Genomic DNA, 26,868 nt, shown 5'->3' with positions numbered 1-26,868 from the left:
TTTTGTATTTTAATTTTCCCCATAAAGACACAGGTGAGGCTGTATTGTAAGAAGTTTGCTTCCCACCCACATGGTTCCAGGTTCAGTTCCACTGCGTGGTGCTTTAGGCAAGTGTCTTCTTCTATAGCCCCAGCCAACCAGTGTGTGGATTTGGTCAACAGAAACTGAAAAAAAGCCTCTTGTGCACTATATGTATATATCTATGTGTTTGTATTTGTCCCCCATCACCACTTGGCAACTGGTGCTGGTTTATTTACATCTCCATAACTTAGCAGTTCAATAAAAGACACTGATAGAATAACTACCAGGCTTTAAAAAAAGATGAGCACTGGGGTCAATTTTTTTTATTAAGCCCTTCAAGGCAGTGCTCTAGAATGGCTGCAGTCCAATGACTAACACAAGTAAAATAAAAAAATCAAGTTGGCCTTGTACCCAGTCAAAACGATCATTAGTACCAAAAGTGAAAATCTAGTTTGTAAAAAAATAGATGAATATTCAAACCGCATTCAAGAAATAAAATCCTGAAAAAGTAAGTATTAAGTTTGTATTAATGAATAGATGTGGCAGTTGAGGGAAGTGTATCATAGACAACGGTATGAGCTGTCATCTGTCAACATAGAATAGTGGTATTTGATGTAACCTTGAGAGCAATAAGAGCAGTAAGGGGTAGGTGTTTTGAATACTGGTGGAGACAAAAAGAGGTCACAGTAACCATTTAAAAGAATGTTCAATATTGCAACCAAACTAACTGTGTGTAGAGAACATGAATTAAAATATGTGACAACTAGGTCATCTGCAGTTCAATCCAGGGTTACTGTGAGGCTAAGGATCTCACAGACAGTGAAATACCAAGTAGATTAAATGAAAAAACATGAATATAGAGTCAGTGGGGGTTTTTTCCAGTTACAAGAGAAATATATAGATCCAATTTTTTAGACATATACTTAATCCTTTTGTTACATTTCTTTTGAAATATACTGCCTTTTGTTTCAATTAAATTTCAAAATAATGAAGTATGCTAAAATAACTTTGTCATTATTAAGCTGGTGTTTGGAACAGATTAGCATAGAATTTTAATTTAGATCACCATAAAACAGGCAGTTTGTGTCATGGAACCAGGGACAGTCTAGGGTGGATTGGTACCAAAAGGATGAAGAAAGATGTGAGTTTATTCAGAGTTAGAGCATATTGCTGAACATAGGACAATATGTGTGTTCACGGATTCCCATGATTCTTTGCCACCATCCAATTCCATTATTATGAATTTGAATTGGGAGATTGAGTCAAAGTGAATCTTTCATTAGCTGATTACACAACCATGGACACCCTGTGGATGTGTTGCAGTTGCTCTCTTGATAAAACTTAGTGATCCTGACTATTGATCTTCTAGGATTCCTCTGCTCAGCATCAATGTTATCAGCTCAGTTGAGCTCTTCCACTACCTCTTTACAATCTGCCATGTCACAGTCCTGTGAATTTGCTGTATCCTTGACGGGGTGGTTGAATGGGTGATGTCCCTTGCCAAAGGGCAGCTTGTAACTATGCAGGGCATAATCATCACTCCATGAGGTATTTTCAAAATACCCACATACCTGCTAGGACTGTATATGATGAAGCAGTTATATTACATCCATTGTTAATGGTACCTATTTGCAGTCCTGGGCACTGGTTGTTGTAACTGTTAAGCTTCAGATTATTCCTGATTGAGAAAAGACATCATCAAAAATGTCCAAACTGGTACTAACCTGTCTTGGTTAGTGTTTTCTGAACTGCATTATGCAATCTTTATCTTTCATCTTTTACTTGTTTCAGTCATTAGACTGTGGCCAAGCTGGGGCACTACCTTTGAGAATTTTTTGTTGAACCAATCCCTGTACTTTTTTTTTAAGCCTGGTATTTATTCTGTTGGCCTCTTTTGCTAAACTGATATGTTACAGGGACATAAACACACCAACACCAGTTGTCAAGAGGTTGTGGGGACCAAAAAAGACACACACACGCCAGGCTCCTTTCAGTTTCCGTCTACCAAATCCACTCACAAGGCTTAGGTTGGCTCAAGGTTATAGCAGGAGACACTTTCTCGAGGTGCCATGCAGTGTGACTGAACCCAAATCCATGTGATTGTATTTTAAGAGGGTCAAGCAGTAAAAATATAGAAGCCCCCTCATCTGCCATTGTTAAACTGTTGACCAACTGTCACTCCCATGTAAGAAATGACCAATCAAAAGTTTAAGAAACAGCTTTCTTTTGGAAAGTTGTTTACTGGACTTTGTATGATCTTTACCACCTTCATTTAGCATATTATCTTCTATGCTGGCATGGGGTTGGCTGGTTTAACAGAATTCAATAAACTGAAGGACTGTGTTGAGCCCCATTGCCTGCTTTGAAGTGATTCTGTGGCTGTAAGCTCTTCTCAAGCACCAACCGTTGAGTGTACTGGGTTCTCTTTTTTATGACACTGGCACCATTGAAGTCACCAAGTAACTTGCAAGAAAAAGAACTGAGTGCATGCATATATATATATATATATATATATATATATATATATATATATATATATATATATATATATATATATATATATATATATACGTATGCAAATCAGTGCCTTGTGTTTATGAATATGCATGTGATGCAGGAACCAAAAGAACATTGACAGAAGACTTCAGTAAAAGACCTGTACTAATGGAGGGGGAGGTGGCTTTATGCCAGGTATCGAGAGGCACAAGTATGGTAGAAAGACAGGTATCTTGCTACAGAAGAAATACATGGCTACCTGGTATTATATAGGAGGGGGTGATATTTGCTGGAAATCAGATAAAGATGTTGGTGATAATATATCAGAATATGCTCTCCAGATACAAAAAGGTGTATGTTTGAGAGATTGCAGACTAATATGGGGAGGTGTGGGTAGATAGGTTCATTGGAGTGAGAGAGGAGAGTGGCAAGTAGTTAGAGATGGTGGGGTGGAGGTGAATGTAGTGAATGTAAATGGGTGGAGATGTGGTCAATGGTAAACATTGGTTTGGGAGAGAGGATCAAAGAAATAGCTCATACAAGAAGAGGTGGCAAGTGGTAGTACAAGAAGGATGGAGAGCAGCAATAGTAGAATAACCCTGTAGATAAATCAGAAAATAGGGAGATGATGTGCTGGTTTGGAGAGTGGGAGAGAGAGAAATGTTCCAGGACTGAGATGAAGATCAGAGGTATTTAGTGATGACAGATATTAGCAAGAGAGATGGCATTGATGACGGATATTAGAGGGTATTGAGAGTGGTTGCAAAATATGAGAGGGTGGGCAAATGGTTAACTTTTTTTTCTTTTATTAAATTCTCATATGGAAAGAAATGTAGAATACAGACCCAATCCAAATACATATAACTGTAGTATTTGACTTAATTTCAAAGTATTGTTAGTAACATTAATCAATTAACTTGGTACTCTTAACATTTTTATGAATCACCAATAATGAATGGAAGGTGTTAAATCAAAGAAATTCAAAAGTAATTCCTCAGAAATGTCTAGGCACTGCTTAAAGCAGCACAGGTCTCTGGAAAGATTTAGTTTCTTCAAGACTTGAACATGAAAACATCTGATCCTGGTGCTGCTGCGACCTTTTTGGAACATGTTCAATATTAAATCCATTCTGTTGGTGAAGCAAGCAATAAAATACTTTTAATAATTCTACTATTGAATAAAAATCAACCAGTTTTCTCAGACAGATTTATTTTCAGAAGAGAAAAATATGGAAATGTCATACTTCAAACTCCCTGGAGTCTTCTCTTAGGCTGGAGGGGTTGGGGGACCTGTGTTGTACTCCAACTGTTCATATAAATAAGGGCATGACTAGAATTTCATTTTATTGCCCCTCCCTGTCAGATGGTTACTACCATTCATTGTGTTACAGCTGTTACACAGTGTCACTACTACCACCATCACCCCTACACCCTGCAGTCTCTTATTTAGTTGCTAGCCAATGACCTCAACTTTGTCATTAGCACCACATGTATTAACATTATCACCACCACCCATTACATCCATTACTCCAGAGTATGTTATGAGGTTGCCTGGCAACAGCGTAACCTTGTCATTAGCACCTCATATATTAACACTGCCATCACCATCACCGCCACACTTGTGAGTCTGTGATGTGGTCCCCAGGCAACTTCAGTAAAATTGTCATTTGCACCACATGTGTTTCACAACATGTCCCATATCCGACATAGTTCACCTCAAGAGGTTGGGAGCAAGCACTAATTTGAGCTGCTGGTTGATACAGAAACATGTGTCTGTGAGTAAGAGCTTTTAGGGCAGGGGTGGGGTTTAGTCGAAACTCTTGTTTTTCATTCTAAGTTTTTTTTTTTTACATGTGACCTCGAAACAGCATTCTTCATCATCAACATGAACATCGTCATTGGTTAACATCCACTTTTATGTACTTGCATGGGATCAGACAGAATTTATTGAGGCAGATTTTCTAATATTGAATACTATGTAAAATGTTAGAGAAAGAAACCCTGCTGTTTCTTGCAATACATACCAATACGAGATACATTTAAAGCATAATTTTTTCAGGAGCCCTTAAAATACTATTGTGGATCCTCAATTTACTATTTTATCACATGGACCCCCAGAAATTTTATATGAACCCTCTGGGGCCATATGGACCCTGGGTGAGAACCACTGTTCTACATATAATTGACCCCTATTATGGAAAACATTAAATTATGTTGTCCAGTATGTCCCTAAAAAGATGTGATAGCCAGGACTGGAACATATTCAGTCATACGTCTGCTTGTTTTGTGTTCACCTGGAACTAAACAACAACAGTAACGCACCAGTTGTTTCTTACTCCCTTTATTCTAACCTATCTCAGAGGCCTCACAAAGGTCATGTATGTTGCTCTTCATTATCTCACGAAGGTATAAGCCACCACCTCTTCATAGAACACCCCATGTATTTTACATGTCTCACAGGCACAGATGTGACTGTGTGGTTAAGAAGTTTGCTTCCTAACCATGTGGTCTCAGGTTCAGTTGCATGGTGCAGCACCTTGGGCAAGTGTCTTCTACAATAGCCTTGTGCTGACTAAAGTTTGTCAGTGACCAGAAACTGAAAGAAGCCTGTTGTACACGTATGTCTGAGTGTCTGCATGTTTGTGTATATTTTTGCCTTGACATCATGTGATGGTTCTAAATAAACATCTTAATCATACAAGTGATGTTGTTCATTTCTGATCTTTGATGAAAAACATGTCTGGTCATGGGGAAATATTACCTTGCTTGGAAACAGGTGGTAGGAAGAGCATCCAGACATAGAAAATATGCCTCAATAAACATCATCTGATCCATGCAAACATGGAAAAGTGGACATTAAATGATGATGATGATATCAAGTTCTTTTATCTCATGACTTAGGAGCAGGCATGTAGGAGTGGGTTAGTGGTTGGCTCCCAATATGTGGTTGAGGTCTTAGTTAAAACTTTGTGTAAAGTTTTTCACTTTGTGACCTCTTCAAAACTGCTGTTCTCCATCTATCTACCTATATATATATTTAATCAAAATCAGCTATTATGTTTTAGTTCTCTCATTAATTAGCCTATGATCATTATGACTGTCATCAGTTGCTATCATTATCTTTTCTCATATGTATGTATGTGTGTTTGTATTTATTAATTTACTTTTGTGTGGAATATTGTTTTTTATTTCAGTGATATTAAACACGTTTGGTTTGTTACAATTCTCCCAACAGCTTATTCTAGAGTGGGATGGGCAAACAAATATTAAACAACCACAACAAAAATGAATTTAATTTCAATTAAATAATATCTTAAATAATTGATTTACATTGAATCTAATGACAATTAGAAAGGGAAAATCAGCTTGGTAGGTTTGTTTGACAAAGCGGACAAGATAGTTTTGTGCAATTTTTTTTCTTCTTTGGCTATGCTGTTAATTAAAAAATGGCTCCAGAGATATATGTTTTTTTATATTTGTGTAGCTTGTATATATTTATATTTCAGTTGATATCTTTAGCCCTATGATGGTTTTATTTATATATTTCTTTTGAAAATTATTCTTGCAGTACTGGCAATAGCAATTATGAAAAATTTTCGAATTGTTAAAATCAATTTTTGAAAAGCAGTGTATTTGCATATCCCTAGATTCCATCCTTCAAACATGCATTCTGCTTTTCTTAATTCAAATGTGAACTGCATCAAGTGCATTGTGATACAATTGCATATGAGTGCATTTCACTGCACACAACCTGCATTTATAAGTTGTTTTTAACTCAATACTGGTTGACATTATTTACATGAATGTCAGAGAGTATGATCTATAGATAACTTCTGGATGAGATGACAATATCATAATCTCTATATAATATCAATGTAATAATTCTTTCTATTAAAAGGCCTGAAGTTTTAGTGGAGGAAGTAGTCATATCGATTCCAGTACTTGACTGGTACTAATTTTATTGGCCCCAGAGGATGGACAAAGTCGGCCTCAGCAGCATTTGAATTCAAAATGTAAAGTCAGAACAAATGCTGCCAAGTATTTTGCCCAGTGCAGTAACAATCTTGGCTGGATTGTTACTCCATTGTTTACGACAAGTGTTCCAGTCAATCCGATCAATAGAACAGCTTGCTTGTGAAATTAACATGCAAGTGGCTGAGCACTCCACAGACACGCGTACCCTTAATGTAGTTCTCGGGGAGATTCAGTGCAACAAGTTCTTGGGGAGACATAGAATGCAACAAGGCTGGCCCTTTTGAATTACAGGTACTGTTCATTTTGGCCGGCTGAGTGGACTGGAGCAGCATGAAATAAAGTGTCTTGCTCAAGGACTCAACTCACTGCCAGGAATTGAACATATGACCTGACAATCGTGACTCAAATACTCTAACCATGCACCTCCCAGCTCACCCTCTTAATGCCTATGGAACTATGAAGAGGCCCCAGATTTGAGAGATAGCTAATAGTTGATTATTCTAATCTCAGTATTTGAATGGTATCTAGTTTTTCAACTGTGGAAGGATGGACGTTGAAGTCAACCTTGCCAGGATTTAAAGGAAGGGATGACTAAATAATACAAGGCATTTTGCTTGTTGTTCTACCTCTCCTACCTAACACTGTTATTTTATGTTTACAGTTCTAGTGACTTTCCCAGTGCTCCACTGCATGTTGTTTGATGCTCTGCCTGTTCTTCCGTTCACCACCGTGAGAACAATCACTGAGGGGCCACACATTTTAGGGGAGAGTGTAATAGGTCATATCACAATTCTCTAGTACTTAACTTGTTTTTATTTTATTAACCCCACTGGAAAGATGAAAGGCAAAGTCAGCTGTAGTGGAATTTGAAAACATTGTGTAGAAGGATCTAACCAAAAATTGTGAGATATTTTGTCTTAAGCTCCTTACTATATCTGCCACTCCACCTCCCGTCGTTATTCTACCATCCTTATGATGATGGTAATTGGTAGAGGTTGTGGAAATGTGTGTTTCCATCATGGCTCTGAAGAACTGCAACAGATTTTCTTTTGATCTGGAGGTAGGAACTGTGCCATAGCCTTTATGGATTCTCTGATACTGGTGAGAATCAAACCATTGATGTTTTTCTTGTACAGTTGCAAGTTGAAAGCTACAGAAAAGGCATGGTGAGGAATCAAGAGAGAAGCAGCCCATGACACTTCTCAGAGTTCATGGGATTGAATGAGGTGGTGTGGGGGAAGTATCCTCAAACTGGAGGCCTGACCCAAATGCTTGCAACGGAGAGGACTCCACTAAAGGCACCCAAAGTGGCAAGCGGTGGTATTAAACTTGGCAGGAGATTCAGTCTGCTATCCAAATTAATCACAGCAGAATTTGAACAAAGAATGCAAAAATCTGAAACAAATTCTCCAAGACATCCAGTTCAACATTCTTACAGTTTTCTACAATCCACCATTCACCATGGATTTTTAAATTTTTTTTATCAATTTGCTTTCCCCATGAAGGGATGAGGGGAAAATATAATCTGTGATACATAAAATGGATGTTCATGGATGGAATTCCTGATTATAAGTCTGCTCGGTCATGGCTGACATGAAGCTAAACAACAAATGCACTGATTTCCTCCTGTTAATTACCTTTTGACGTTTTATGTTTATTGCTTGAACAAAGATGGTAGGTGCAGGCATGGTTTTGTGCTTAAAAGTTTACTTCCCAACCACATGGTTTTGAGTTCAGTCCCATTGTGTGGCACCTTGGGCTAGTGTCTTCTACTATAATCCTGAGTCAACCAAAGCCTTGTGAATGGATTTGGGAGATGGAAACTGAAAGAATACCATGGTGTCTGCGTATGTGTGTGTGTATGTAACTGTCGCCTTGCCTTAACTTCCTGTCATAGTTGTAAACAAGTGCCACTGTCATGCAAGCAGTGTCTTTCGTTTCCAATCTTTCATGAAAATATACCCAACCATGGGGGAAATATCGCCTTACTTGGAAACAGTAAAGTGACAAGAAAGGCATCCAGCCATAGAAAATCTGCCCCTACAATATCTATTCAACTCATGCTAGTTGGGTAAAGTGGACGTTAAAACGACGACGACGACGATGATGAAAGTCTATGGTTACCACCACTGCCACTCTCATCTCCTGTCGTGTCCATAGCGTAGTTGTAGAACCACTTCTCTCTGCACATGTAGTTATATGCCAGCACTAACAAACGTAAACACCTTTCAATAGAGAGGCTCAGTTTTCCTGCCAACTGGTTTAGTTGCAGCCCAGCCTGCAGCAGGATTACTCTCTTTGCTGCAAACATATATCACACACTGAACAATATATATATGTTTTTTTTTTTATGTGTGTATCTAGTAATAATGTAATAACTGGCGTGCGTTATATATTCAACCCACTTGGCACATTACTTCTGCTAGAATAGCCCACTCCGTACCTCCATCCCCTCTCTCTCCCTCCCTCCCTCTCTATCTATCTATCTATCTATCGAAATTCTACTCCCACTTTTTTTTCGTTCCTTCCCAAAAAGAAAAGCTCTACTTTGTATTTTGTCCCCTCTGTGTTCAGCCCTGTGTGGCCAATAAAGAAACACATCCATCCATCCATCGTCTGCTTTGTGAAATCCGATCAGTTCCATGAAATAAACTGAAACTTCATTGTCACTGAAAGAGAATCGTTTTTGTTGTTGTTCAGCTCCAGGTCAATCCTGCTCCAGTGGGATTAGAGTCATCCTGGTCGTCGATATCCGTTCTTTTTATAATTATCAAGGATTATCTTGTCTGATGTGTCCTTCCTTTATTTCAAGCTGTAGGGTGTTATTTCAGGTAAATCTGACTGCTATTTCTAACAAGCGGAGCGACCATGTAGCAGCTCTGTTTGGCACGTATTGAAATCTGAAAAATGACTCAGACGTGAGTCATCCCCCCCCCCTTTACGTTGGAGTTATCTCTCTTGGTTGGTGTTCTTAATTTTTAAACACTTATGAGGGAGAATTTGTCTAATAATTGCATGGATAATCTCAATGAATCGAAGTTTTTCAATCCACTGTGTAATACATAGGTGAGATACAGTATGTCATTTCAGCTTGTTTATAAAGTTGAGATTCTTTTGTGTTCGAAAACATCTGTTTTATCGTGCTCCCTCTCCTCCCCCCCATACTACCTTTGCTTTCTCTACATCTCTCTCTCTCTCTCTCTCTCTCTCTCTCTCTCTCTCTCTCTCTCTCTCTCTCTCTCTCTCTCTCTCTACATCTCTCCTTACTTCATTCTCTTACCACACGGTCTTTGTTCTTTCGTACACCCTCACTTGTCTGTGTTCTTTCTCTCTCTCTCTCTCTCTCTCTCTCTCTCTCTCTCTCTCTCTCTCATCTATGTCACCTCCCCTTCTCACTTTCTCTCACCATCTCTTTCTTCCACCTTATGTTCCTGTAATAATCTCCCACTTCCTTCCTGCACTCTACCTTACAATATGACAGTTAACTATTGTAAACAACAACGATGAGTAATTTTGTGTGTGTATTAATACTGCTTCTGTCGCTAAATGTGTGTGTATAGGGTATGCAGAGAGAGAGAGAGAGAGAGAGAGAGAGAGAGAGAGAGAGATACTGTTATTGTGTTTGTGTATATCTAGAGACACGTGTATTTGTGTTTACGAAGTCTATGCCTGTATTTTAAAATTCGCTTTTGGTGGACTATTTGCATATTTTTATGCTATTAGTTACTTGTCAATGTTTGCCTCTTTTTTTTTGTCTTTGTGTCTATGTTTACATGTTTTATATGTTGTTCGGTATTTGCATCTGCGTTTACAAGTTATTTGTATGTGTATTTAAATATTTACAATATATAACATACCTCACCTCCACTTTTCTCCCCCCCCCCTCTCTCAACTATGTTGTGTTGTGAGAAGGATCATTAAGGGACTCACTATTCACGACCCATGTCTCCAGACGGGCAAGTGTGAGCGAGAGGTTTTAAACCTATAGAAAAACTGATGTATTTATATATCCCTGGAGCCAAGGACAGACCAGTGTGCTGGTGCAGCATAAACATTGTATGGAATGTGATAAGAAACTTGCTTCCCAACCACATGGTTCCGGGTTCAATCCCACTGCGTGTCATCTTGGGCAACTGTCTTCTACTGCGGCTTCGGGCCGACCAAAACCTTTTGAGTGGATTTGGTAGACGGGAACTGAAAGAAGCCTGTTGTGTGTGTGTGTGTGTGTGTGTGTGTGTGTGTGTGTCTCATCACCACCACCACTTGACAACCGATGTTAGTGTGCTTACATCACTGTAACTTAGCGGTTTGGCAAAATAGACCAATACAGTAACTAGGCTTAAAGAATACATACTGGGGTTGATTCATTGTACTGAAAAAATTCACCAAGGCGGTGCTCCGGCATGGCCACAGTCTAATGACTGAAACAAGTAAAAGATAAAAGATACATGTTGCCGACAACAACTTACACTTCCGTGTATCTGAATCCTCAGGACTTTTCAGCCTAGAGACGCTCCCACCATTATCCTTCTCTTGTCCACCTTCACCTGTCCTCACCTTGAATATTGACTGCTCTGGTCTCCCTACATGAAACAAAATATTGTAAAAATTTGAAGTACCCCAGAGATTGCTCACAAAAGCAAAACAGACATGACAAGTCATGATTATTGGGACTGTCACAAGAAACTCAAACTTTATTCCCTCCAACACCACTGCAAGCACTATATCATTTTTATGATGTGGAACACATTCCAAACAGTATTGCCTAAATGATGTTGGCATCAACTTCAAAATTCATCCGAGGCTTGGCCTATCCGTGCCATCCATCAAAAATAATGTTGCATCACATTGAGAACTATTTCATCTCAACTTGCCCTGCTCTAAGAGAAGAAAAAGATCTCAAAACATTCAAATAGTTCCTGGATAAATATCACCATCATCATCATCATCATCATCGTTTAACGTCCGCTTTCCATGCTAGCATGGGTTGGACGATTTGACTGAGGACTGGTGAAACCGGATGGCAACACCAGGCTCCAATCTGATTTGGCAGAGTTTCTACAGCTGGATGCCCTTCCTAATGCCAACCACTCAGAGAGTGTAGTGGATGCTTTTACGTGTCACCCGCACAAATGCCAGTCAGGCGGTACTGGCAATGGCCACGCTCAAAATGGTGAACAATAGGGTCAATAATGGATAGCTGTCTACAGGAGACAGTCCTCTACCATGCCCGTGTAGTAATGAAGTCTTTTCTCCTTCCATTTTCTAGAGAGCCCAACCACATAAGATAACGAAGTAAAGGCAGACATACGTTTCCCTCTTCTAGCTGTATAGAAGGCGGCGATGGAGAAGGGGAGGCTACAGGTACTTACGCACACACATGCACACACACACACACACACACACACATTTATATACCACGCATACATACACATAAACACACTCATAAACATACCTACATACATACATCCTGAAAATTTTTGTGTAGCTGTGTGGTAAGGAGCTTGCTTCTCAACCACATGGTTCCGGGTTCAGTCCAACAACGTGACATCTTGGGTAAATGTCTTCTACTATAGCTTCAGGCCAACCAAAGCCATGTGAGTGTATTTGGTAGATGGAAACTGAAAAAAGCCCGTCGTATTAGTAAAGGCATCCAGCTGTAGAAACCATGCCAGGTCAGATTGGAGCCTGGTGCAGCCTCCTGCCTCGCCAGTCCTCAGCCAAACCGTCCAACCCATGCCAGCATGAAAAGTGGGCATTAAATGATGATGATGAGGATAATGATACATACACACCAACACATACACATATATAGAGATGCAAACATACATATACACAAATATATACACACACACACGCACACAAAGATGTATGCATATGTATATATGTATATATATATATATATATATATATATATATATATACACATATATATACATATATATATATATACATATATATATATATACATATATATATATATACACATATATATACATATATATATATATACATATATATATATATATATATATATATATATATATACACATGCACATATATACATTTATTTACACACATACCCACACACATATATGTCTAAGTTAGGCACAGGGCCAGATACATAAAATTGGAGTTAGTTGTTTAAATCAACCCCTTCCCCCACTTCCTAGCAGTCTGGTATATTATTTTGGTGACCCTCAAAATGTTAAAAGGTAATGTTGACCTCGGCAGGATTTGATCTCTGAACATCAAGGCATTTCTTAAGTCTTTTATTGTTTCTAATAATAAAAAAAAAACTGTTGCTATTTGCTGTGCATGGCAACCCCCAACACACACACACACACACACACACACACACACACAGCAGAAATTGTTGAGGTGCAGCGATTGTGGCTGGTGATGGATTTGAACTGGCGAAGTAGGAACATCTGTTTTTAGATAGACAGACAGACAGACAGGTAAATAGGTAGATAGAAAGATAGATAGGTGGACAGACAGACAGATAGATAGATAGATAGATTGCTAAGTTACAGGGACCTCAACACATCAACATCGATTGTCAAGTGATGGTGGGGTGGGGGCAAACACACATACAAAGACACACATACACACAGAGATATGCGCGAGCGCGCATTTTTTGTTTTTGTTTGTTTTTTTCCCAGCAAAGTTGTTTTACACTAATTTTTTATTTCGTTTTTGAGCTCAGGTCAAACATTTCTAGTTCAGAGGCCATGGACTGACGATGTGAACGTTCCGAGTCCTCTCCCCACCCCACTCCCGTTCGCCAGCGCGTGCATTTTTCTCTTTTCTTTCCAATTCGTTCCCAGTTATTTTGCACAAATTTTTTTATTTCGTTTTTGAGCTCGGGTCAAACATTTACAGTTTTAAACCCTTTTTATTGCCTTAAAGAGTTGTTTTGGGGATTATATTTTTGTATGTCAAAGTTGTGTAATTTGTTTGCACGGGAAACCTGCCCTTTGTGGCGAATTTACCGATATTATCTAAAATTACCTTCGGCTTTTCTTGGCCATTTCTGGTCGTTTTTGAGACTCGGCGTCTCGAAGCCATTCGCAGACGATCTCAGAACGAAGGCCGGTCTCCATAGCAACGAATCTTGGCGACATTCATTTTTTACACTCCCTTCACCACGACTTCACAAAGGAGGGAAGGGGAAGGTGGGGAGAAGAAGTATGTCAGGAACAGGTGCAGGTGTACGCGTGAACGCCGACACCGTTGCCACCAGCAACAAGAACAGCGATATCGTCGCAAAGGCTTCGACCTCAAAGAAGAGAAACGCCAAAAGTTTGGCTGAGCGTGTAAACGAACATTGGAGGGACTATAATAATCAAAAACAAACCTCGGTGCTCTACCAGCATGCCAAAGAACAACATGGTGGTGTACTGAACAGAATTAACATAGAAATCCTGTCTAGACACCCCGGTGACGCATCGTTGCGACAAATACAGGAGTCGGTCCTCATAACTGAAACGCAACCAATTTTAAACACCAAATACACGTAGATGAGGGCCTTACAATTGCCCATGGTTGCATGTGTTGTTCACACATATGATGCGGAATATGAACGTAAATAAATTAATTAAAAAGTCTCTATCTGATCTGATATAAACGAAATTGTTACAAACACACATATGGACGCACATACTTACATATAAGCACGAACACATAAGTGCGTGCACACATATGAGTGTGCACACATACGAACTTGCACACACTCACATGCTCATACCAAACAGTTTCGAAACAACGCCAAAACAACGCCAGATCATATATTCAAAATAAATGGAAGTGGAGAGACAAGTTACTGAAGAGATTGCAAGAGTGCAATGAAATAATTTAACAAAAAACTATATAAATTAATAAAGGACTGAACCAGTGCGTGTGTTTATTACCGGCATAATGCCTCTCCCAAGGTTTAATTGTATATATATATATATATATTACTCTACTCTTTTACTTGTTTCAGTCATTTGACTGCGGCCGTGCTGGAGCACCGCCTTTAGTCGAGCAAATCGACCCCAGGACTTATTCTTTGTAAGCCTAGTACTTATTCTATCGGTCTCTTTTGCTGAACCACTAAGTTACGGGGACGTAAACACACCAGCATCGGTTGTCAAGCGATGTTGGGGGGACAAACACAGACACACAAACATATACACACACATACATATATATATATATATATATATATATATATATATATACGACGGGCTTCTTTCCGTTTCCGTCTACCAAATCCACTTGCAAGACTTTGGTCTGCCCGAGGCTATAGTTGAAGACACAAGGTGGATAAGGGGTCAGAGAAATCATACTTTTCCTTTATCTTTTTTCTTGTTTCAGTCATTGGACTGCAGCCGTGCTGGGGCACGGTCTTGAAGGGTTTAGTCAAATAAATCAGCCCTTGGTTCTTTTTCAATTGGCTTCTTGTGCTGAACCATTATGACGACATAAACAAACCAACACAAACTAATTGTCAAGTGGTAGTTGGAGGCAAACATAAAGACACACACACACACAAACACATATTTATGCGCAATGGGCTTCCATACAGATTCTGTCTATCAGATTATCTCAGAAAGCATTGGATGGTCTGGGGTTATAAGTAGAAGACACTTGCCTAGGATGCCATGCAGTAAGATTGAACCCCAAACCACCTGGCTGCAAAGCAAGCTTCTTAACCATACACCCATGCCAGCACCTACATTGGTCAAGTTTTTTTTTTTTCTTTTTCTGTGTTCAAGTAGTTATATTGCTTTAATGTTTTGATAAGATCATAAATATTTAGGGAAAAGGTGGAGTGATGGTGGTGTTGATTATAAGAATAGGAATTATGATTTTTATGTTTTTTCTAAAGGGAAATTAAAATTTGTCAACACAAGTGAAATTTGATTCCAAATGGAAATCCAAGCTGGATGATTGATTTGGTTTGTTGAATTGATGTATCTCAGACCTACAAAATTCTTCAATAATAATAATGTTGGTTCCAAATTTTGGCACAGTAATTTCGGCGTAAGTCTATTATGTTGACCCCAGTGCTCAACTGGTGCTTATTTTATCAACCCCAAAAGGATGAAAGGTTAAGTTGATCTTAGCAGAATTTGAACACAGAACATAAAAATGGACAAAATGCCTAGCATCATTTTTCCCAGCATGCTAACAATTCTACCAGCTTGCCACTATGATGATGATGATGATAATGATGATGATGATGTGCCGGCTCGCCACAATAATATTCTTTTCTACTCTAGACACAAGGCCCGAAATTTTTGGGGACGGGGCCTAGTCGATTAGATCGACCCAGCACACAACTGGTACTTAATTTATCGACCCTGAAAGAATGAAAGGCAAAGTTGACTTCAGCAGAATTTGAACTCAGAACGTCGCCACAATAATGATAATGATGATGGTAATAATGGCTTTTGATTTAGGCACAATGTGAGTGGGGTGGGGGGTGGTAGTTTAGTACTATTGACTCCAGTACTTGACTGGTACTTTATTATGATCCAGTTAGGATGAAAGACAAAGTTGACCATGGCAAGATTTGAACTCTCTTGTACTCTAAACATCCTGCCAGCTCTCTGCCTTGTTTTTCACATTGGTAAATCTTTGTATATTACTGGATTGGCAGAATCGGTAGAGCATAGAATAAAATACTTCGTGCTTTTCAGCTATGGCCTGTTACATTCTGAGTTCAAATCCAGTTGTCGTTCACTTTGTTTTTCAGTATTCTTTGGGGTTGAAGTCAAGTGGTAGGGTTCATCTAATCATCTAGACCAGTAGTTCTCAGCCAATTTTTATCTACGGACCCCTTTCATTACTATTTCATTCTGGTGGACCCCCAAAGCCTTTCGGTGCTTAAAAACTGGTTTTATAGATACTTATTTCAAAATTCCTATTTTGTTTTCCATGCATTAACTTGTGTACGTTTGCACAAGCATTCTTGGGGAGAACACGTTTCAGTGGCCAGAAACATTAAACTATGTATATAACATTAGAGAAAGAAACTTATTTCTTGCAAGAAATTCTAAATCAAAATTTTTCATGGACCCTTAAAACACAACTGTGGATCTTCAGTTTACTATTTTGCTTGCGTTTACTCTTCCAAATTTATATATGGAACCCTAGGGGTCATATGAACCTCGGTTGAGAACCACTGATCTATATCCCCTATCCTGCAAAAACATTTGTGGCTTTGTGCCAGTTTCAGTGTTGCTTAGAATGATTGTAGTATATTACTACTACTTTGTTTCACTGAAGTGATAAAAGACAAAATTTGCTCTGGTGACTCTTAAAGACGGAAAATTATATGGATCTCGCACAATAATTAGTCTATATTTATTTACACGTATTACCAACCCAATGTGGTTTGCATAAGAATCGCAAATTTTAAGTTGTTTGAATAGTTTTGTAAGAGTTATTCCCCTTCCTAAATAATGGTTGGGAGATAATCTGTAGACTCGTTCAGTAAGTTCTTCAAATACTTTGATATCATTTTACCTCAGATCAGCTCTAATCCAGTAGACCTATGATAAAAGATTTCCAGCCATGATCCCCCCCCCCCGCTTCATTTTTTCCTATACCAATGACTACATTGTTCAATGTATCTTTTTTTTAAGAGTGTAATTTGAGGACGATATGCTATTTCTTGCATATTGACTGTTTAGAGGCTTCAGGAAGGTTAAACTATATCATTATGGTTTTGATGAAGCAGTACCTTTTTATTTTTTCATTGTTGTTGTAGTGTTTGATTTTAATCTACAAGTTACCAAAAATATGGTAGATACATGATTATGGTGCTGTCATGAAATTCATATTCATGAGTTTAAATCTTGCTCTCTGTATCCACTTCTACTAAGCAAGGCACGTTCTTCTACGATTATTGGTTCTTTTACTGACCAACATTAACAAAATTTGATTGCACAACCTTTTTGATAGAAGGTGAAGCAATTAATAATTTTAACTGGGAGTATGGCCTTGTTTTTGAGAGGAACATTCAGTCACTGTAATGGATCTCTTCCTAATCTTTGCACCTTATATTGTTTTTACACGAGTTGTCAAGAGTTTCTGTATAATTGGTTTCACCTACTCACTATTGTATCCAGGCGTGGCTGTATGGGAAGAAGCTTGCTTCCCAACCACATGGTTCCGGGATCAGTCCCTCTGCATGGCACCTTGGGCAAGTGTCTTCTACTATAGCCTTACGTTGACCAAAGCCTTGTAAGTGGATTTCGTAGATGGAAACTGTATGAAGCCTGTCATGTGTGTTTGTCCGCCACCACTACTTGATAACCGATGTTAGTGTGTTTGCATCCTTGTAACTAAGTGGTTCAGCAAAAGAGAACAAAAGAATAAATATAAAACTTTAAAAAATAAGTACTGGGGTTGATTCATTTGACTAAAAATTCTTCTAAGCAGTGCTCCAGCTTGGCCACAATCTAATGACTGAAACAAGTAAAAGATAAAAGAGAAAAAAAAAAAACTTCCCAGCAAACACTGAACTGTCTTTAAAACCTCTGTAACAGAGATAGGTATATATGGTTGGAACACAAGATCAAACATGAACTGTGACCTGAACTAGCATTCCAGTATCTGTATGTTCATTGTGGGGTTGGTTTGATACAATTACAGCAATGACTCATTGTGTTTTTGTTTATTTAGCAAGAGAGGAGGAAATGAAAAGCTCAAGTGGACTGACTCAGGCAGGGTTTTGACAAAATTACTGAACAAGATGTCATAAATCAATCTAAAATAATCTAGTTGTTATTTTACATTGAATGTATAAGCATTGTTCAGCCCACCTAGCTGTTAGCAATAAGGTACCAGGTCATCCTCTTTCCTGACTATGTTACTCATGGTAGACCAGCTTTCTTAATGACATTGAACCTTCTACCGTTTCACACCAACAAACTGGAAGTAGCCACATTAATGCCTTACAAGTTTGCTATTTAGTAAAGCAAGCAGCTTTCACCTATTGTGAGGTTCCACTCTTTGATTGACACCACAGCTAAGGAGGAGAGGATTATGGTGGTAGGTGTGGAGATTTCTTAGAGTTAATCTGTTTATTTTCAAGTAAACCACACCACTCCATACTATTACACAATCATGACCTGACAAGCACTGGTCCTTAGCAACACATTTTCTGTTACTAAGGACTTGTAAGTTTTACACTCTCTTTTCTTTCTCTTTCTCTCACTCAACATCATGTATTGATTCTATTTGTAAAATGTTTTCCATGAGAACATAAATAGAGATTTTAAATTCTAATCAATAACTAAATTATTAGGGATCTTATCGTTTTTCTTTCACTGAGTCATGAATTAAAGTGAAGAAGAGGGAGTTCAAAATATTACAAAGCTATAGGGATAAGGTGTCTTGGTCAGATACTTTAGAAAACTTTAAGGTAACAAGCCCATATCAGTCAGATGTTACCAGAATGCACAAAGCTATCTCTGGTAAACTTTAAGTCAACAGTCTCAGTCCACAAGCCCATATTATTCAAAGCTCATTGAATTTATTCAATTTATTTATATATTGTTTTTTGTTTTTAATTTTATATTCATTTATTCCCAGTTATCATGGGTCAGAAGTTGTAAATAGGTATCAAGGATTGGGTCTGTGCATTTTCTTGTGTAACATTCCTGGCAATAACATGTGAACATTATTTGATAGTAAAATCAACTGCCAGTATCTAGAGATTTGCAAGAGTTATCAAAAGAAATGGTATAAGTTGGAACACAAGCTGTCATATTTATGTCATTGCAGTGTGTGGTGTGTGTTTTGTTACTAACCCACCTATAAGACTTAATTTAAAGGAAAATTGTTTGCTACTTTTAGTAGGTCAAGTGCAGTCATGTAGAGAGGTTCCTTCAGTGTGTGTGTATGTGTATGCATACATGTGCATGCATACACATTTTTCTGTTTATTGTTAGATTTTGAAACCTAATCTTCAGGAGTTGATGTCCAACAAAGGGGTTTGTAAAGTAGATTTTCTTCTAAGGAACCACATCACAACAGCATGCTAATGATGTCCTTTGCAGGTAGAGTGACAAACATTGAAGTCTTTAAGACAAGCAAAGACCAACACAAGGCCTCCCAACAACATAAAAGAGACAAGAAGCTTAAGGACAAGAAGGACATTGTATGAGAAGAGAAGATGGAAGCAGGGAGTGGAGGCTGAAAGGAAGAAGTTGTTCCGGTAAAAACAGTGAGAGAGGATAGAAGATGGACTTAGTAGCTGGTTTACTAAAGATCAGCCAGCCCACAAACTTGTGTGTGGTGGGGACAAGAAGGCATGAATGTCTGTGATTGCTTATACTTGGCACATGAAGAGAGAAAGAATGTAGGATGTGAACTTACTGGTTGAGAATATAGCAAAAGGAAGTAGGAAAATTTGATGGTTTTTATTTCATGACTAGAGAAAGAGAGAATTAAGGACTATTAAATGAGGTTTATTATTAACGTTTATTATCAAAATTAAAATAACATAACTTTCAGGTTATGTTTGTGGTGGCAGGGGAAATAAAGGTGTTGGATAAATAAGTTTTTGATAAGCTGTTGAGCAAGTTTGACAGCTGGGGTGTTTTCTATGTGATGTGTGGGTGGTAGTGGTAATAATAAACATGATCGGTTTGAGGATATAGTGGAGGTGGGACGAGTTGTGCTGTTCTTTCTTCTCACTTTGTTTTTTAAAGGCTACATGTTAGTTGAGCATAGGTCACAGTCTGAGATAGAATAGCTATGGTTGGCCAACATGATGTCATGTAGAGGAGGACTGGCTAAGGTGGCATTATGGCGAGGAAGATTATTGAGATGTAATGTAGATACACATGGCCAATGTTGAAACAGGATAGCTAAGTTGACAGCATAGAGATAGAGTATGGCTAAGGTGATATTGTGTGGAAATAAAATAGCTAAAATGTAATGTAGAGATACATGGCTAATGTTGAGACAAGATAGTTAAAGTGACAGCTTACAGACATAGAATGGCTGAGTTTACAGACAGAGAATGGCCAAGGAGACTGTATACATGTATAGTATGGCTGAGATGATATTGTGTACAAATAAAATAGCTAAAAATCACATTGTGTAGTGGTTAAGATAGCTGAAGTCACATGGTGCAGTTGCAGGATGGCTAAAGTTACATGATGTACAGGTGTGATGGCTAGTGTGACATTGTAAAGTAACCTCATATACAATGAAGATATTTTTAAGTGACATCTAGAGGCAAGATAGCTAAAGTATTAAAATAATTGTTCATATGTTGTTTTTGTTTTAAATTTTTATAACTAAATAATTTTAGGAATTGTATTAAAAAAGTTGTTTTAATATTTTATTTATTGTAGAAGTATAACCAATTTATTGCACATAATTTTTATAGACAAACACACTCACACATATATGGTGGGCTTCTTTCAGTTTCCATCTCCCAAATCCACTCACAAGGCTTTGGTTGGTCCAAGGCTATTGTATAAGACACTTGCTCAAGATTCCATGCAGTGGGACTGAACCCGGAACCATCGTCATTGGGAAGCAAGCTTCTTATCACAGTCATACCTGCACCTATTTGACAGATAAAAGAAAAAAAAAGAATAGAATACAAGGATTGTATTTTAAAGAAATGGTTTTGAAAATATTTCCATACAGTTCTGGCAGCACTTCTGTTTATAAGCAGCATGTTGAAGTTTAGTTGTGTTTATTTTAGCTGTTTATGAACCAGAAGCCTTGATTGTTTAAAGTAGATTAGGTCACACTAATTAAGTGAGATTAACAGATTTAGTTGTACATGTGGTGGTGTTTATGAGTGCTTTCTATGTAATAATTGTTTGGTGTAGTTGCTATCTAAGCTTATGGGAGGCAATTATGCTTGCATAAGAATGGATTAAGATTGTTATCTGAATCTGTTATGAAACAGTTTAATGACCTCAATGATGGTGGAGGTGGTGACGGTGATTGATAATATGGCTTAAGATTGTTGTTACTTAATGATGGTGCTAGGTGCTAAGGGTTTAGATTTACTTATATCAGTTAACTATCAATCAACAGTAAGTTCTTTCTTAGATAACAGCAGTGATTCTTTAACACACACACACACACACACACTCCTCTCTCTCACTCTCTTTCTATCCCTCCCTCCCTCCCTCCATTCCTCTACAGTAGGGAAATAACTTTTGAATGACACCATACTAATCTAAATTGCATTTCAACTAAATAATATCTTGTTTTTCTCTTTCTTCTTGCTCCATGTTCTTTTCTGTCTTTTCTATTTAATTAAAACTATTTACTGCTCCAATTCATCTGATATTGCTATAATGATAAAAATATGTCATGACTAAATTAGATTATTCTTACATATTTCATAAATGAGCTATATTTTAATAAAACTGTGTAAAATCACCTTGAATTACTGTGGAAATAAAACCAGTTGGGAAACAACTGGGTGACAGGCCTGTTGCTTAAGAATCACTAAGTCCTTTGTCGTCTTTACAACCAACAGTTGTTTCTACTTTCTGTAGCATTATCTGACATCTTTCTCTCATTGATAGCATCTTTTATCTTTCACTTATTTCAGTCATTTGATTGTGGCCATGCAGGGGCAGCACCTTGAAGGCTTTAGGGAATTATTTTTTTCTCAACAACTCATCATCCTACTTTCTGCCCTTAAAAAGATAAGAAAAATATTATTATTATTATTATTACCACCATCATCATTCTTTTAAACTCACTTGATTCCGCATAAATTTTCTCACTTTATGCCTGTCTTTGTATCATCCTCCTTATCTGTTACCCTGATGGCAAATAAAAAAAAATCATCATCATCATCATCATTATTATTATTAAGGCAGTGAGCTGGCAGACTTGTTACCACACCAGGCAAAGCGCTTTGTGGCATTTCGCCCATCACTATGGCTTCAGTTGAAATTCTGCCAAGGTTAACTTTGCCTTTCATCCTTCTAGGATTGATAAAGTAAGTACCAGTTGAACACCGGGATCGATGTAATCGACTCATCCCCTCCCTCAAAATTGCTGCCCTGGTGGCAAAATTTCAAGCCATTGTTATTATTATCATCATCATCATCATCATTATTATTATTAAGGTGGTAAGCTGGCAGAATCGTTAACATGCTGGTCGAAATGCTCAGTGGTATTTCATCTGTCCTTATGTTCTGAGTTCAAATTCCTCTGGGGTTGACTTTGCCTTTCATCTTTTCGGGGTCAATAAATTAAGTACCAGTGAATTACTGAGGTTGATGTAATCGACTAGCCCCCTCCCCCAATTTCAGACCTTGTGCCTATAGTAGAAAGGATTATTATTATTATTATTATATTTAAGGCAACAATCTGGTAGCATCCTTAGTGTGTTGGACAAAATGCTTAGCAGTATTTCGTTCAGCTCTTTTTGTTCCTGAGTTTAAATTCCACCAAAATCTACTTTGTCTTTCATCTTTGCAGGGTTGTTATAATAAAGTACCTGTCAAGTATTGGGGGGGGGGGGATCAATGTAATCAAATTGCCCTTCCCTTCAAAGTTACTGGCCTTATACCAAAAATGAGAACAAATTATTATACTTTTTATATATTTATTTAATTCTTGCTCTGAGCTTCATGTTACATTTCAGTCCCTGTATATATATATAGTAAGTATTTTTACTGTTAGTTTTTATGGTTAAAATTAATAAACAATTATAGAACTGCCTCCTTTCTTCCAACCCCAGCTTCAGCATGCCAGAAAGAGAATGTCTCACCAAAATGTTATTTATTTTCATTGGAACTGGTCTTCTCAGGGCCTCCTCCTGGTGTGTTATTTATTTAATTCCTACTTTCTTGCTGAAAGAAAGATGACAAACACCAGGCATAAGATAAGACAAGCTCTTCAACCATTCCATAATCAGGAAATCACTTTAGGGAGTGTTCTCTATATAGGTTAGAAGAACTGTGATAGAGTTTGGTTGGTTGATAAAACATTTATTCAGCTCTGCCTCTTTCTTTATTTTTGATATCAGTTTTGAATCGGGGAAATAATAATAATAACAATTCCTTGCATTTTGTCCATCACAGCTGTTTCTATCATTCTGCTGCTAATAATAATAATTTAGGCACAAAGCCAACAATTTTCAGGGAAGAACATTAGTTGATTATATCTGGTGCTTTATTTCATTGACTCTGGAAGGATGGAAAACTAAGTTGGTTTTGGTGAGATTTGAACGCAGAATGTAATGTGTCAAAACAACTATCAAAAAAACATTTTGTCTGAAGCCCTGCTTCAATCAGGTCTGCTAAGCCTTACTTAACCATATTGTTGTTATCGACATAAACTGTTGCATAAAAACCTGAATATTGAGCCAATGTGACAGCCTCTTCACTGTTGCTCGTCTTCGTGGAAATAACAATCAAGGAAAGATACATTAAATAATGTTGTCTGGGATAAACACTGTCATTAAAAAAGTGACAAGATGGTCATGTCTTTGATCAGATGAGCTTGGTGGATCAGATGAGGCAGCCCTGGGTTAAAGATAGTGGTGTAGCTAGAGGGTGTGCCTCTGAGGGCTGCCCTTGAGTTTTCCCTCACCTCCAGGCCCCAACATGCCTATATAGGCATACGTAGCAAGCCCAATGGTGTCACCTCCATAAAAGAGTCACGCAAGGTAGCCAGCTCCATGCCCAACTGAGCTATGCTGCTGGCTAAAGAACAACAAAAACCCTAGTATGGATGGACATAATTCAGTTGGGAGAAATAAAACAATGAACGAAGTTGTATGTGGGTAAGGAGGTGGGAACCTATTAAATTACATAAAGGAGGGGGTGTTGTTGTTTTAGTTTCCATAGTTATACATTGAGCAGGTATCAATAGCTATCAGTGTTTGGAATGTCAGCCAGTATCACTTGTCACAGTCTGTGAGCTTCATCAGTTTTCTTAATTAAAGTGAAAACGATTGTAATTGAATTCTGGATAAATTACACAGGAAGTTTGACTGTTTTAAATGTTATTTCCAAGACATGTCATGCAATCTGTTGTTCTCATCTCAATAACTGATTGCTTGCTTTGTTGTTTATGTTGTTTAGTCCCAGGGCAGTTCTGATTGAGGAGACCTTTTGAACAGCCATATTCCAGTCATGATCATATCTGCTTTTCTTTTCTTTTCTTTTTTTGTTTTGTTTTTTGTTAAAATTGTGTGTCTCAGGCTGCAGTAGTATTCAATGTATCATTTTTATTTTAAGTTGGTTGGGTGTAATATGAGGGAGATTTGGCTGCTATTTCTAGCAGGTCGATTGACATGTAGGAGCTCTTCTATTGACTCAAAGAAGTAATTTTCAATTGGTCAGAAATCCACTGGAGGTACAGTGGATCGGTGCCACAGATGATACCTAGGTTAGGTGTCACAAGTGATGCATAGGGTCAGTGTTACAGATGATTCCTAGGGTGTCACAGGTGATGCATACCACAGATGATACGTAGAGTAGGTGCCACAGGTGATGCATAAGGTAGAGTGCCAGTGGGGGGTGCAGATAGTGTAGATGCCATAGAAAATATGTAGAATAGAGTGTCACTGCCTATACATAGGATAATGAATGTTACATAGGAAATATAAGGTAGGATGTCACTAAGTATATGAAATAGAAGGGTCATTGCCTAAAACCAGTCTGTAAATGTTGGTTTTTAACTGAAATTAAACAAACCAAGAAGACTGTTGTCTTGTCTGAATTCATCAAATGTTACATTTCCCAATATATTTTGCATTCTTCAAGAAAATGTCATTAAAATTTCTAAGTAGGAGTGTCTTAGAAGTACTCGTTCATTGATTAGTTAAGTTGATTGAAACTCTTAACACAAATGGGATGAGTGATAATCAAAGAAGAAGAGACCCAGTTTGTGATCAGTTGTTGAATTCCTCTTCATTTTGCAATGAATTTACCAAAATAACTTGAATGGAACTGTATTTCAAATATCCCTTTTATGAGGTTGGCAGCTTTTGATATTCCTAACCAGCATCACAGTATTTCCTCTATTTCTCAGTCTCTTGTTGGTCTGCCTGGCCTTTTGCACCCCACTCCATATGTATGTCTGAATATGCACAGATGTTTATATCCCATGCTGCTTGTATCGTTTGAGATAAGTGGTGCTTATGCTGGCCTTGCTTCTTATCCTTGTGACAGTTTGCTCTGTGCTTTGGGAAGACTTGTGGGATAAAGGAATCGCCCTACTTGAAAAGCAGGTATCTGGTTATAACAGCCAGTCTTAAATAAGCATGGATGATGGTTAAGGAGTTCGCTTTGCAGCTATGTAGTTCTGGATTTGATCCCATTATGCTGCACCTTAGGCAAGTGCCTTCTAACAAAGTGTTAGGTTGGCCAATGCAGTTGGGGCAAAATCTGGTAGCTGAAATCTGTGTGAAAGCATGTTGGTTGGTTGGATGGATAGATAGCTAGCTAGATAGATAGAGGGTGTGTATTTAATTTATATATGTATGCTGGTGTCACTAAATATCTCTCTCTGACCAAATCCATGATTATATGGGGGGAAATAATGAATGTTAAGTAAACTAATGAATATTATATATCACTCTCAGTCTTGCCAAATAAGACTGAAACGTGTCTGTTATTTTTCACTGGTTAGCTTTAAAGATAAGTTTTACTCCCATCTATAGCACTTTATATTCCAAAAACTTCAATCACCTGTAGTTATCTTCTTTGGTCATAGATTTAAAACCCTTTGAGAGGGAGTTTTTGTCTGCTATTTGCATAGATAATCTCAGTTTCTCAAAGTTTTTTCAACATAAGATGTTATGCACATGAGACACTATGTCATACTAAATGGTTTAGCTGTTATCAAACAACTTGCAATGCTTGTATGTACTTGTATTTTTCTCTTGTGTTCACATACTTCATCATTTCTGAAAAAGCAACTCTGTTTACCGCTTATGTCTTTGTTCTTTTTCTCTCTACAAACTCGATCTTTTGATGCTACTAAAACACCTTTTGAAGTATTAAAATCCTTTCTTTCAACTCAACTTTTTTGTACATATATTGCTAACTGTTGTAATGGCCACAAACTTGTTAAATTAGATCTCTAATCTATATTTTATTCATTTTTTGCTTTCTCTTCCCACAAACAAATTTCAAGAACCTCAACAAATATTTTTTTTACCAGTAATCTTTATTGTTATATGTCCATTACAAGTCATTTTGGCAAGCATGTTAGAATTTTTCGCCATTCAATAACAGAATACTTTGTTTTATAAACCACTCATCTTTTATCTTCTTTATGACAATTCTTCAAATAGGTACACAAACACAATGACAAAACATTTTTTTGGTTTTAGTCTTCCAGCTTTCAGCACTCACCTTTTACTTACCAACCT

The 26,868-nt window shown here is 37.8% G+C and overlaps 1 protein-coding gene and 1 long non-coding RNA gene across 9 annotated transcripts in view; one reads left to right on the top strand and one right to left on the bottom strand.

The window, feature by feature from the left end:
* Window positions 1-26,868, top strand: part of LOC106875408 (serine/threonine-protein kinase PAK 1) — a 190,346-nt gene that overhangs the window by 38,402 nt on the left and 125,076 nt on the right. The window contains exon 1 of one of the 7 annotated variants that reach the window (XM_089337809.1): window positions 9,481-9,557. The exons of 5 other annotated variants lie outside the window; for them this stretch is intronic. The gene's annotated coding sequence lies outside the window, so the exon portion shown is untranslated. Of the gene's footprint in view, window positions 1-9,480; window positions 9,558-26,868 lie in introns of those variants that run through there. One more of the 7 variants, XM_014923523.3, reaches the window with a different exon arrangement.
* The window catches only part of LOC106875410 (uncharacterized), a 113,011-nt gene that overhangs the window by 21,016 nt on the left and 65,127 nt on the right, over window positions 1-26,868 (bottom strand). The window contains exons 2-3 of one of the 2 annotated variants that reach the window (XR_008266170.2): window positions 21,907-22,168; window positions 20,904-21,071 (exon numbers count right to left, since the gene is read on the bottom strand). This is a non-coding gene — a long non-coding RNA (uncharacterized LOC106875410). Of the gene's footprint in view, window positions 1-20,824; window positions 21,072-21,906; window positions 22,169-26,868 lie in introns of those variants that run through there. The other variant, XR_001410117.3, reaches the window with a different exon arrangement.

Source organism: Octopus bimaculoides, chromosome 19 (genome assembly GCF_046866305.1).
Source record: "Octopus bimaculoides isolate indiv1 chromosome 19, ASM4686630v1, whole genome shotgun sequence".
Lineage (NCBI taxonomy): Eukaryota > Metazoa > Mollusca > Cephalopoda > Octopoda > Octopodidae > Octopus > Octopus bimaculoides.
This window is presented reverse-complemented; position numbering and strand designations above follow the sequence as displayed.